The 11,719-nt window shown below is 34.8% G+C and overlaps 1 non-coding gene across 1 annotated transcript; it reads left to right on the top strand.

The window, feature by feature from the left end:
* The first annotated feature begins 8,515 nt into the window (after window positions 1-8,515).
* Window positions 8,516-8,622, top strand: LOC141635472 (small nucleolar RNA R71). Its single transcript, XR_012540161.1, has one exon. It is a non-coding gene; the product is annotated as a small nucleolar RNA R71 (small nucleolar RNA).
* Window positions 8,623-11,719: the final 3,097 nt, after the last annotated feature.

Genomic DNA, 11,719 nt, shown 5'->3' on the forward strand with positions numbered 1-11,719 from the left:
TTATGAATTTTTGATGAAAAATCACATAAATAGTGACTATAATTAGTAATAATGCTAAAACATACTTCATGACTAAAGAAAAACGTCACATGTTGCATTTTATCATATATTTCAGATCTAAAAGTGAAAAGTTGATGAAAATAAATTTTTCTCATATTTTAATGGTCACATTTGTTAAAACCGATAAACCGCAACATTATTTTTCTCGATAAATTTTCGAAATTTTTAACCTAAGTTTTGAACACTATGAGTGTCATGGCATTTTTTCCAGAATGTTCATGAGTTTAAATTTCAAATTTTGAAATTATTTGAAATTTTTATAATTTAATTTGAAGTTTATAGCATAATTTTGTATTTTTGGTCCATAATGAACAATATTAAGAAATCAAATTGAGTTATTGTCAAAATATTAGTGAAGACTAAGTTTTGAGTCCTAAGTTGGTTAGGGTAATTAACTTGTACATAAATATGAATTTATGTAATTATTGTGATTTTAATAAGTTAAATCACGTAAATCCATAAAAACCGATAAAATATACGATAGTCTCTTAAAAGGCGATTTAGCATAAAATTAATCATGTTCATATATATAATAATGCTGCATTTTATTTATGATTGTCATATTTAAATTTTATTGTCATATTTAAATTTTATGTAATTTTGAATTATGTAATTTTACTTAGTATTGCCTTAGTTTTAATTGGTATTACCCGAAATGTATGGGAATATCGATTCGGTTGTAATTACTGTGATATCGTATCACCGTTTTGTAATTTAATAGATTTATTTTTATTACAAATGTATAATAGGAAATTATGTAATTTTATTTATTATTTGTAATTTTCCCGGAGTTTCCCTTGAAGACGGTGTTACCTCGAGATGCATACCAAGCTCGAAGTTCAAGGGACCAAAGGAGTTGGTTTCCGCATTTGTAATAGTTTATTAGATTTACTATTTTAGGAAGGCCATACTAGGATTTTATTTTTATGCTTTGCATTTTATTTATATGTTGCATGCATCGTTAAATGGCCATAACTAAACATGCATTTTTAAATCGAGTTTATCGACCGTGTCAATTATAATTATCGTAGTTCACCGCTTTAGTTCACTTAAAACGTGATAGATAATAAATTGACATGACCTCTCGCTATATAAACAATTGAGACTTAGCCTTACCAAAAATTAGAAACCATGAAAACCTATTTCGTGAGGGAGTGCGCTCGGCCAAACCGGGGTACAAACCTTGTTACGTAGGGGAAGTGGGTGATAAATGTCTATCCACTGAATTCATGTTGATGAGGGTTGTATCGCCAAAGCGTGCCCAAGTTAATGTGAATTTGGATCATGGACACATTTATTCGAAATTTGGGTTGAACTCAACAAAAGTATTCTCGACCATAGCCGGATGTGTTTTGGGCTAAAGATAAATATTAATGTAATTTTATCGACCAAGAGTTCTAAAAGTTGAATCGATTTAACAAGTTAATCCACCGAGTTATATTGATAAGGGTTATATCGCCAAAGCGTGCCCAAGTTAATACGAATTTGGATCTTGGAATCATTTATCATAGTTGGGTAGAGGTCACTATGTAAATGTTTTACTTATTTACAAGTATTATTATAACGATAAATGTTAGTTTTCATCATTCCATTGTCGCATCGTTCTATTTCTTCACCACAATTTATATAAGATATCATTTCGATTCATATCTCCATTAAAACATCGTAACTAAAGACAAATATGAATTTTCTTCTAAAACCTCGTGTTATCCATTGGAAGGATCTCTTGTGAAGAGTATAGATAAAAGTTATTCGTGATCAAAAGGGTTTTTGATTCTTGACTAACATATCTACTTACAATAAATTGTTTCTCATGTGCTTAATTGAGTTAAGTACTTTAAAACGTTAAATCATTTTGGTAACTAGATTTGTTGGAAATCGTAATTGATCAAAATACCGCAACCACTTCAATGAAAGTTTTAAGACTAAACAAACGAATGAAGAGTAGTCTTCATGAATTTCAATTTTGCTTCTCTTAGCAAAGACTCATTTAAATGAGTGGGAGCATTCTCTTAAACCGTTAAGAAAAGGACGAGGTTTAAAGAAGTAAAATTAGAATGGAATTGATACAAGGTAATGGTAAAAGTAAAGTTATTGAGAATAACGATACTAAACCTATCAATCCCGACCGATAAAGTTTCCATTGTCTTAATTGTTGGACGATAGAAAGGAAACTACCCCAAATTATTGAAGAATCAGCAAGTTAGTTGTGGGACATCTAATGGGACCTTCTTCTTTAAATGTTTATTTGATTGACATAAATTTTGCTAGTACTACTTCGTCAATACTAGAAACCGGTGGTGGTTTCCATCGTTGTATTTGATACATAGGATGATTAGAATATGACGACTAGAAACAATGATGTCGAGAGATAGAGTCATTGTGTACTCAATATAGTTTTGGGTTTATATTTTTACCTTAATTATGACTATTAAGTGAATAAACTCTAAATAAGAATATAATTTTGTTAAGATACAAAAGAGGTTTCACTTTTGTGACCTATACCCCGTGATTTGATGTATGGCTAGCCTATTATCAATGGTGATTATATTCTAAACCAAACTAGAATGATATATCATGTAGATGATGCAAGACTCAAATTGGTAATCCAAGATTAAACCTTAAATTCTGGAATGATGAACGCAAAGTGTTATCGAGTACTCTTGGAACCATTAGATTGTTAATCTCATGGTATATGCGTATCTTGTATTCAAAGCAAGATGTCTCGTACCTTTGGTTGAAAAGGAGATCGAGGTTGTAGATCATTGATCCAGAATAGGTTGATCATTTTCTTTTACCAACGATTTAAGTTGACACTAATGTGTTCACTTAATAAGGTAAATAGAGAAATCTTTGAAGAAGTTCAAAGAGTTCAAAGAATCATGATTTAGTCGTAATGGGATTATCAAAGTAAAGACTTTGATATAAGCCAAAGGAAATGTGATATAGTATCACAAATTAATCTCTCTTAGCACGCATTATGGGATAATGTGTGGTTGGATAAAGAAATCAAACGCTATTCGATATGGTTTGGACTTTAATCAAGTTACTTTGAGTTACTTGATCCTTTTGGGGATTTTATCATATTGTCTAAATTATTTTTCCACTAAATCTAAAATAATTCATATGAAATATGAAATGGTAGGGTACCATGCTTGTAAGTTTTTCACAAGAAACAAATGCTCATTTTTCCTTACAATAATCAACGAGTACAACGGGTTTGTGGCTCGTGAAGCTGTCTTTCTAGAATACAAGTTTATTTCTAGAAGACAAAGTGGGAGAAATTATTCAAGAGCCACAAAAGAATTGTGTCAAAAATTGTATGTCGCAAGAAACTGGTTTTTCTTAGCTACATGACGTTGTTTCTTCGAAACCTAGGAGGTTGAACTCATCACTTTTTGAAGATGATGAATTCATGTTACTTTTTAAGAAAGTAAAAAGCTTACAACTTACAAAGAAATTTTTTGATTCAAGTTACTTCTGGAAAGTAATGAACATATGACTTACATGAGAGTGTTTAAGTCACAACTCATTACAAGGCTTAGAGCCATGAAAATCCGAAATAAATTCCAAGTGGAATTGTTGGATATCTAAGAGAGATGTCATAGCTTGATTAGTTGCAAAGTGTTTTGCACTATTCGGATCTTCTTAGGGATTGCATTTCATTATGATGAGATATATAGCGAGTGAATCTAAAACCTACTTCTTCAAAGAAGGAATGTATTCTATACATGTTATGGGTTTTGTAGATTCTTACAATCCTAAGACAATGTGAAACTTAAGAGATAGTCTTAAGTAGGACATTAATGAGTTGGAGTCAATGTTTTGATCGTGTTATAAAACTTTTCTCAATAGGTTGAGAAGTTGTGTTTATACATGAAGTTTAGAGGGAATCACGGTAATTTTAATTAGTCTTATATGTGGATGACATATTGATCATTGGGAATGATTTAAGACTTTTGGAGTATTATAATACATCTTTAATATCCGGATTTATGGAGATAAATCTACATGATATTAGCGCCAAACAAGAAGTCTTATGTTGATAAGATTCATGGTTAGTTCAATCGAGTTGAACATATTTGATTGATTCGATTTGCTTCCGATGCCGGATCAATTAAATGAGTAATGATGTATAACACTTCATATACTTTGAGTATGATAAATTGTTTCAAAATCGAATTTAAGTAATAGTTACCAAATAGCCATATAGATTATACTTAAGTGCTTGTAGAAGCATTAAGGGTGTAAAGTTAAGTGTTTTGATGCAATTCACTAATTTGTGTAAGGGCTTACACTAACGACTGTTGAGATTGTATAAGGTTTCGACAAAAACCGTATTCAAAACACCTAAAGATGGTTAAGGAACCATTGTGGCTATGTTATTTAAGAAATAGATTTGCTAGAATCGTTCTAGGAAATAAAGAACAATGAGAGATATTTACAACGGATATTGAGTACACTTGCAATCATGAGATGTGCGAGAGGGATGGGTCCCGCACACTGTGAAAACAATGGGAGCTATTTTAAGATTAGAGAGCTTATGTCTAGATTGAATCTAGACACGTTCTCAGAAAGTTTTGTAATGCAAATGTATACATTACAAAGGAAAATGAGTATGTAGTAAGGTTTAGTAAGGTACAAGAAGTTGATAAAACCTAGTAACCAAAGCCTTCTCATAGGCTAAACATGATGAGTCATGTCATTTCAATTGGACTGAAATGAACAACTACATACAAGATCAAATTAGATTATAGAATATAAAATGGTAATCAGGCATTGACTATTCATATGTGATAATCGCATTTGTCGTTCGAGTTTTTTACTTTAAAAATTCTTTTCTTGTACTTTGTTACATCCAAACGGGTTGTATGACAATGTTGAACCACGTTAAAGTGAACCCGGATTAACATAGTATTCGCCCATAATCACTTGTATGAGGTGACGTCTCGAAGTGACTAGAGTGTGATGCGATTGATGGCAAGTTCAAGTGCCATAGAGTTATGTGAGATGACTAGTCGATCACATAAGCAGACTGTTAGGAACACTCTGTCGGGCAGTGACCGCTTATAGAGTTCTGGCAAATTTATAAAGCCTGGTCGTGGCGAGAGCTACTATAGTATTCTAATGAGTCGATTATTTTGATTAAAGACTGTTCGCCTAAGGTGGCACGGTTTCAAATTAACTTTGATTTATGTTACTACGACCTTCGTAAATGGGGTCAAATGGGCATATTTTGGGTTATGATGGTTGTGGCTAGTCGAAGGGAATAGTGCGATAAGAATTGTCCACCCCCTTGTCAGGGTTAAAACAATATCTCAGGGCCACTCGAGGAGTAATGAACTAGAAATGCGTGGCCACGCTCGGAAGGTATCTATGGTAGATAATTCCGGTCAATCAGTTATTCTCCAGATCGAGGAAACCACTTTCGATATGATCACTTGCAAGTATGACCCGAAAGACACCTTGCATTGAGTGGGAGATAGTAATAGGACAAGAGAATTGGTGACGAACACTTGTTGAGGATAAGTGGGAGATTGTTGAAGTAAGTGTCCCCGACAATAATGCGATCACAATTGTCAATGACATATTAAATCTCATAATGAAGAATACGCTTGGGATGATTCTATTATATATAGTCAACTGAACAACATTTATTGGTAACGATTGGCTTGCTAGAGTTTGACGTTACTGTCGTGGGACGGTGGTGGTCAGTTGATCCCTTAAGGTCACACCTAAAGGATGATGCCCTTATCTGTAAAGTTGATTAATTGTATGACGATACAAGTTGATCAATCCTTAAAATTGAACAATTCAATTATAAGAGATAATATTATTTCTTATTGTAATGAGATTAAATAAGATTTATTTTAGTAATAAAAATGCTTTATTACTAAAATTGCTTATTGTTTGAGAAACAATAGAGATAGGAATGAATGGTTAATTATAATTACAAGATGTTGTGAATTATAATTATACGACCCATTTTATTTATGTGATCAAGTATCACTAGTCAATTTGTTGGATGTTATTTAATTAATTTACAAAATGATATTTATGTGATAAATATGCATTAAATTAATTAATAACATGTAACATACTACATGTGACATATTGTGTGACAAATGACAAATTGACAAAATAAAATGGTAGTCCATTTTATGAAGTGAACCGAAATGTAGAGGGTTTAGTGGATGGTGGTGATTTATTTTAATAAGCTAAAAATAACATCATCATGACACTACTTACCTAGCCTTACATGCCTAAGGTTTTGATAAGGACAAAAGCAAAAGTGAAGAACCATATATTGGTCCTCTATACCTCCTAAAACCCTGAGACCTCCTCCACCTTAGGGGACTTTTGTTATCTACTCATTCTCCATATTCTTGTCCATTCAAAATACATGCAAATGTTATGCATTATTCTCTCTACTATTTAATCTACATCAAAAATATAAGAAGATTCAATCTAAATTATTCAATCAAAATTACTAATATTATTAGTGTAATACATGAGTATTAGTAATCAATTTTAAGGTAAACTACTAAACAAATATCTAGCACATATTATTTAGTAGAGATAAGGGATAATCTTGGGTGCAATCAAGAGGAGTGGCTTCTATACTTGGAGTCTTTGGAGGATCATCTTAATACTCATCATAGCTTATGAACAAGTGAAGGTAGGAGACCTTACTTGTGCCCGAAATGGCCGAAAATAAGATGGTGAGAAATCGTTTTTTATTTTCATCTCTTTTTATTAAGTTTGCATGCATAAGATCATGTATTTATTTTATGACCAAATAAATTAATTCATATATGAATATGTATAGTATTGAGTTTAAAGAAACCTAACACATCACCTACTTCAAGTGTGAGCTCTCCATGTTTCACATCGATCAACGCTACGGCGATGTGTAGGAATAGTCTTCCTAGAATGATTGGAATGTTGGAATCCTCCTCCATATCAACAATGATAAAGTCCACCGGTATGAAAAACTTTCCAACTCTCACGAGTACATCTTCTCATACCCCTAGTGGTTTCTTTGTTGAACGGTCCGCCATTTGTAAGGTCATGTTGGTGCACTTGAGCTCTCTTACCCCTAGTCTTTCACATACCGAATATGTCATGACACTCACACTTGCACCTAGATCACATAATGCCTTGTTGATTGTGGTGTCACCAATGGTACATGGAATGGAGAAGTTTCCCGGATCTTTGAGCTTTGGTGGGGATTCCCTTGAAGAATTGTACTACTTACCTTTGTAAAGGCAATGGTTTCCAACTTTGGGATGGACTTTTTCTTGGTAAGGATATCTTTCATGTACTTTGCATAGGCCGGAACATGGTTGATTAGCTCCGTGAATGGTATAGAAACCTCTAAGTTCTTCACAATCTTCATGAACTTTCCAAGTTGCTCATCAAGATTGGGCTTGGCTTAGTGACTTGGGAATGGAAGTCTAATCACAATAGGCTCTTTCTCAACTTCTTTAGCCTTCTCTTCACTTCTCTTCGTTGATGAGTCATTGGTAGTTATCTCTACCACCTTAGGATTTCTCCTTAGTGGTTCAATCACATCTCTTTGCTTGTCATTCTCCTCAACAATATCTTCTTCAATCGGCATCTTTGGTGGTCCCTCTTATTTTGTACCACTTCTCAATTGGATATCATTGATGGTCTCATGTCTTGTAGGAGGATTACCTTTTGGAGGTAATTTTCCCTTTTGTCTTTGGGAGCTAGAAGAGGCCAATTGAGACATTAGAGTCTCCAACATCTTAGTGTGAGCAAGGATATTATTGATGGTAGTGTCTTTGGCTTGGCTATCCTTTTGCATTTGAGCAAAGAAATCTTGTTGGCTCTTTTGCATTTGGAGGACCGCTTTTTGAATATCAAAAGCATGTTCATTGGGTTGATTGTAGTATGGTCTTTGAGTATGATTTCTCTTTGGAGGGGGTGTGTATATGGGTTGAGGGTTTTGGACATTTTGGCCCTTGTATAAGAGGTTTTGGGTGGAATTTTTATTCTCGTTGTAATAGTTGGAATACGGGGTGCCATTTTCGTATGCTTGGAAAGCATTCACTTGTTCACTTGTCCACAACTCTCACACACTCCATTTGGGATTGAGGATGTTGCCATAATGGCATTGACCTGTTGTTTGGGTGATTGAGAAGCTTCATTAAGCTTGGCCTTGGCTTTCTAAAACTTCAAGTTTATGGTGTCAATATGAGCACTTAGTTGGGCACCCAATTGTGTGATGGAGTCTACCTCATGCTTACCTCCTCTAGTGGCTTTTCTTGGCCTATTATATTGGGAGTTATAAACCGCCATTTCTTCGATCTTAGCCCATGTTTGGTTGTCATCAACCTCGGTGAATCTTCCATTGGAACCTATGTTGAGGACATTTCTCGAATCTTCATATAAGCCATTACAAAATTGTTGAACAAGGAACCATTGACTTAGTTCATGATGAGGACAAGAGCGACATGTATCCTTGAGTCTCTCCCAAGGCTCATATAAAGATTCTTCATCCCTTTGCTTGAACCCGGTGATTTAGGCTCTCAACATGTTAGTCTTCTCCGGAGGATAGAACTTCTTGTAGAAGGCAAGTGCTAACTTCTTCCATGAATCAATACCAAGGGTAGCCTTGTCTAGGCTCTTTAACCATTGCTTTCCAGTTCCGATCAAGGAAAAAGGAAACAACACCCATCAAAATTTGGTCTTAAGTCACCTCGGTTTGAGAAATTGCATTACAGTAGTCACAAAAAGTCTCCATATGTAGATGAGGATCTTAACTAGGCATCCCTCCAAATTGACTTCTCTCAACTAATTGTATGAATGCGGATTTTGCAATGAAATTACCGGTTAGATGTGGTGGTGTAGGTGTACCATTGGGTAGGTTCTCCTCGGTTGGTACGGAATGAGATGAGAATTTAGGCATTGTAGGTTGATTTTGTGGTTAGTTTGGGATTGTGTTTTCCTCTCCTTGTCTTGCAAAAGGGTTGGTAAACTCAACACTATCCGATTGGACAATACCAATGTCCACAAGTTCTCCAATACCCACAATTGTCGAAGTTCCTCTATCAACTCTTCTAATATTGGTCAAGGTTCTTCCAATCTCAGGGTCAATAGGCAAAGGTCTACCTTGTGATCTCCTAGACATGCAAAAATCAAACAACTAGAAAACAATTAAAACTACCTTGAGGAATTTGACTTCCCCAAGGTTAAGAAAGACACAACTAAAAACAGCAAATAATAATTCAATTGAACACCGTCCCCGGCAACGACACCATTATTGATGCGATTTAAAACTTTGTCGGCTAAGCTAACCGATCAAAATAATATTTATAGACTTAACTAACTATTCTCAGTAGAGTGGCAAGTAAAGGTCGGATCCCAAAGGACGGGTATTGAATCAAGTTATCGATTGTAGAAAGTTATGTCTTAGGGTGTCACAATTTGGGTTGAGTTTGAGGTTTGCAATATAAACTACTTAACATAAGGAATAAAAGTAAAACAAGCAAATGAGCAAATCGGGGTTTGTAAACAATTGATGAAGGCACTAGGGTGTCATGGGTTTATAGGGGTTCATGGTGGTGATCATACAAACATGTTTACATAGATGCAAGCAAATTATTATTGTAGTGGAATCGAGTTAGTTTATGTTTTACAATTCCTAGGAAGATTTGGGTCCTAGAGGCGAGTCAGTCAAGATTGTACAACACCTATAAGTCGACTTAGTTTATTCCTATTGAACTATATGCATGGTCTAACAAGCCTTGAGTTAGTTTATATCTTACAAGTCTTGTTGAATGGATAGGAGATTCATGTAAGGTTGTCAATCCAGCAATTCATCAAGTATAACATGTGCATAAGTTGAAATTACAACAAGCAAGCATTCTTTATGAAAACATGTTAGATTAAGTATGGATCTACCCCCATGTTTTATTTCCCCTAATTTCCCATTAACCCTAACTAGAAAACTACTCACTCATAGTCATGGTAAACATGATAATTGGGGTGTCAATCATATTAACAAGGTTAAACATGGTGAATGAATAAAACAATAACTAATTAAGCAAGGGTAAAAGAGATTATACCAACTTAAGGATGATCCAAATAATAAGCAAAGAATAATAGAAGAATAACCTGATGGATGATGTAGAATTGTCAAGTCTTCAATAAACCCCAAATAGTCTTCAAATTACCCAACTAAATCTAAGAACACTTGAATGATTAAAGAGAAATTAAGATTTGATTAATATTGAATTAAGTAACTACAACTTGATTAGGAAGATCTACTAAACCAATTGGTAAATTAACTTGATTATCAATTGGTAAAACTTGGTGCTTAATCCCCTAAAACAATGGGGTATTTATACAAAGTACAAGAATTAGGTTAACTAAGGGCTTAAATAACGATTAAGTCCCTAAGAAAAAGATTAGTGCCTTGCAAGTCTCATAAGGAGCCGCTCGAATTGACCTTGAAGCATGCTCGTGCTTTTTAGGGATCCGCTCGACCTGACCACGGGACGTCCGGATTGTGGCTTGGGACGCCAGTCCTGAGCTCAGGTCGCCCGGATCTTTGATCAGCATTTTTTCTTCTTTTTTTGACTGCCTAAGGATCTGTGGGGCTCGTTGAGGGGTCGTGGGGGTCTTCATCATTGCCCATTCTACTTAATTTATTTATTTAGGCCTTTTGTATTGGTCTCCTCTTAGATGCTTGGTCATTAGATGCACTACATTTAGCTCCTTTTTGCTCCATAAATACAAGGTTAGCAATCCTCTCCTACCAAGGACACAAAACCTTATAGAATATGCAAAATAGGGAACCAAGATAAGAAACGGCCCTAATAAGCACTAGAAAGCATAGGAACGACGCTAGTTCGGGGACTAAATGTGCATAAATATGAGTCACATCATATCTTGGCACACAAATTTAGTAGTAATAATCTTTTTCTTGGCTAGGGATTCAACTGCAGTTCTATGCTTATCGGAAATAAAAGTTACCTCCGAAAAATCTTTCAATTGCTCAACTTCCGGGACAGTGGTAGTAACTTCTTCAATAGGATCAATGGTATCCCTAGCTTGCTCCCTTTGATGTTGAACCACTACTAATGCTTTTGATGCAAGAGCTTGTTGCCTCTTGGATAAATTTGGGGACTTTGATGCTTTGGTATTGCCTTTGGTCCTTCCCATGATGATTCTCCTTTCAATTTGATATCAACAAACATAGAATAAGCTTGAATGCTCCTTCCTTCTTCCAATTTCAATCAAATGTTCAAACAATTTGGGGTTTTCGGATTTCACCCTAATCCTAGAAGTTTTGATTGAATTTTTGAATATTTTGATGTTGAATGGTCTTCTTATTGACAAAGAAGTAATTTGAATTTGTTTTGAGCAAGTTTGCAATTGATTTTAGTTAATTTGGTTGAGAAATTTGTGTTTTTGGATGAGATAATTGATTGTTGTAGTGAGGGAAAATGGTGTGTTTGTGTTTGATGATGAGTAGAAATGAAGAATGAAGAATAGAAGTCCCGTGTTTTTGGTCTAATAGCAGGTCGGGACGGGCAGCTCCAAATGGAGATGGGCGGATTCTTAGGCAGTGAAAAATCTTGCACTCTGGGGACGGGCGTCCTGGGTTCAGGTCGAGCGGGTTTATGTG

This window comes from Silene latifolia, chromosome Y, assembly GCF_048544455.1.
Source record: "Silene latifolia isolate original U9 population chromosome Y, ASM4854445v1, whole genome shotgun sequence".
In the NCBI taxonomy this organism is placed as follows: domain Eukaryota; kingdom Viridiplantae; phylum Streptophyta; class Magnoliopsida; order Caryophyllales; family Caryophyllaceae; genus Silene; species Silene latifolia.